This window comes from Melospiza melodia, chromosome 17 (genome assembly GCF_035770615.1).
Source record: "Melospiza melodia melodia isolate bMelMel2 chromosome 17, bMelMel2.pri, whole genome shotgun sequence".
NCBI classification, from domain to species: Eukaryota; Metazoa; Chordata; class Aves; order Passeriformes; family Passerellidae; genus Melospiza; species Melospiza melodia.
In genome coordinates, this window is record NC_086210.1 from 11,967,864 (window position 1) to 11,970,541 (window position 2,678).

Here is a 2,678-nt window from a genome sequence, read left to right on the forward strand (position 1 = left end):
TCTGCCTGGGGCCTGGGGACACTTTCTCAGTCGTGTTCCTCAATGGGACTCATTAATAGTCCAAGAAACTTTGGGGTTGGATTCTGACTTGCAGTTCTGGAGAGGTTTCTTCAGCTCCCTCTCAGGGACTGGTGTTCAGGGCCTGAGCACAAAGCCCCAGAGCCTCATTAAAGTCCTGGTGCTGTGTCTGTGCTGCTGAGCTGGGCTGGGCTCCTGGCACAGAGGCAGCTCCTGGTAACCAGAAGAGCATCAAAAGCACATTTCTCTTGAGAAGCTCATCTGCCAGCCCAGCAGAGCTGGGGCACTGCCTGCAGCCACCCTGGGCACAGCCCAGAGGCACAGTGAGCTTCAATCAGTCAGGGCTGGGAAGGTGCTGAGAAGTGCCTGGGGCAGAATCACTGCCAGCCCTTGGCACAGGAACCTCTGGCTGCAGGACAATGCAGCTGCAGCTCCTAGAACCATTTCCTAAAGCTGGAACATCCCAATGCCTACAGACCCTGTGAGTACATTCTCTGACTGTCTCTTGTGCAGAGCACCCAGGGGTGCCAAGGGCTGTCCTGCAGAGCAGGGTCCTGCAGCCCAGGGTGCTGTGTTGGGGCAGGGACGCTTGTGCCTGCCAGGGACAGCTCTCAGCCATCCCTGGCAGCTGCTGCCAGCCCTGGGGGACAAGATCTGGGTGGGAGGGGACAGCTGGTCAGGCTTGGAAGTGTTCTCCTTGTGTGGTGAGGATGCTGCATTGTTCAGGTCTGCCCCCAGCATGGCCTTTAACTGCAGAACATTTCCAAGTAGATTATACATGGAGCACAGCAAGGCAGGGGCTGCATGAAAGGGAAAATTTTGCTTTAACAATCTACTTGTCTCTGATACTTGGATCGGAAATTGCACATAGATGTTAATCTCTCAGTTCAGGTTTAGAATAAAAAATAAAAATACCACAGATCAAATAAACTAGGCAGTGACAGAGATCAACACAGGGCCTCTTACAGTCAGCATTACTGTCACTTTTCCAGCCTCCTCAGGGTTGTGCTGATGTTTCCATAACAGCCTGCAGAGCCAGAGCTGCCCCTGGGCAGTGCCAGAGCTGGGAGGTGTCTGCCGGGCAGAGCTGAGCCCCCACGGCTGGACTGGGCTCTGGCAGCACTGGCAGGGCCTAGGCCTGGGCACAGGGAAGCAGCTGCAGGCAGGGACAGCTCCAGACAGCAGAGCCCTGGGCAGGCAGTGGGGGGAAAGTGCCCCCAGGCTGTGCTGGGATAATTAAAAGTCCTCTCCAAACCAAACTATTCCGTGATAACCTTTTTTACAGATCCCCATGCCAAGGCACCTCAAATGTCCAACAGCAGCTCCATCAGGCACTTCCTCCTGCTGGCATTGGCAGACACGTGGCAGCTGCATCTCCTGCACTTCTGCCTCTTGCTGGGCATCTCCCTGGCTGCCCTCCTGGGCAACAGGAGCGCCGTAGCCTGCAGCGCCGTAGCCTGCAGCCACCCCCTGCACACACCCATGTTCTTCTTCCTGCTCAACCTGGCTCTCAGCAGCCTGGGCTCCATCTGCACCACTGTCCCCAAAGCCATGCACAATTCCCTCTGGGACACCACGACCATCTCCTACTCAGGATGTGCTGCACAGCTCTGTTTCTTTCTGTTCTTCATCTCACCAGAGCTTTCCCTCCTGACCATCATGTGCTACGACCGCTACGTGTCCATCTGCAAGCCCCTGCACTATGGGACCCTCCTGGGCAGCAGAGCTTGTGCCCACATGGCAGCAGCTGCCTGGGCCAGTGGCATTCTCACTGCTCTCGTGCACACAGCCAATACATTTTCCCTGCCTCTGTGCCATGGCAATGCCCTGGGCCAGTTATTCTGCGAAATTCCACACATCCTCAAGCTCTCCTGCTCCAACCTTTGTTAGGGATTTTGGGCTCATTGTGTTTTCCATATGTATAGCATTAGGCTGTTTTTTGTTCATTGTTTTCTCCTATGTGCAGATCTTCAGGGCTGTGCTGAGGATCCCCTCTGAGCAGGAATGGCACAAAACCTTTTCCACCTGCCTCCCTCACCTGGCTGTGCTCTCCCTTTTTATCAGCAATGTAGTGTTTGCATACCTGAACTCCCCCTCCAGCTCCTCCCCATCCCTGGATCTGTCGCTATAAGTTCTGTACTCTGTGGTGACTCCAGCCCTGAACCTCCTCATGTACAGCCTCAGGAACTAGGAGCTCAAAGCTGCCCTGAAGAAAGCGAGGACTGGATGCTTTTCAGAAGTTAAAATCTTTCTAGTCCATGCTGCAGTGTTCACTGTGTAATAGATTTCATGCCCAGCCTGTCTTCTAAAGCTTTTAAAAGTGCTGGGAGTGGGGGTACAGGCTTTTCTACTTTTTCCTTGTAAGCATTTTCCCACTGAAAATTTAGTCGTCTTCCTATATTGAGTTCACTGTCTACCTCTTGAACTTGACTCACAGAATGTGTATATTAGAAATCATGCTCTGTGTGTGTTTAAAGTAAATGTTAAATATAGTAAATGTTCCTGCTGAGTCTTATTTGTCAAAAATCCTCCCTCTGTTACATCTCCTTCTGCAGGGGTAGCTCCTGTGTGCAGCTGTAGAGAGGAAAACAGTCCCAGCCCAGCAGCACTGCCAGGGAGCAGCAGCACCTGCTCTTTTGAGTGCTGCTCTTTTTCCACTT

The 2,678-nt window shown here is 53.0% G+C and overlaps 1 pseudogene; it reads left to right on the forward strand.

Moving 5' to 3' along the window:
* The first annotated feature begins 1,605 nt into the window (after window positions 1–1,605).
* LOC134425977 (olfactory receptor 143-like) lies at window positions 1,606–2,299 on the forward strand (annotated as a pseudogene).
* Window positions 2,300–2,678: the final 379 nt, after the last annotated feature.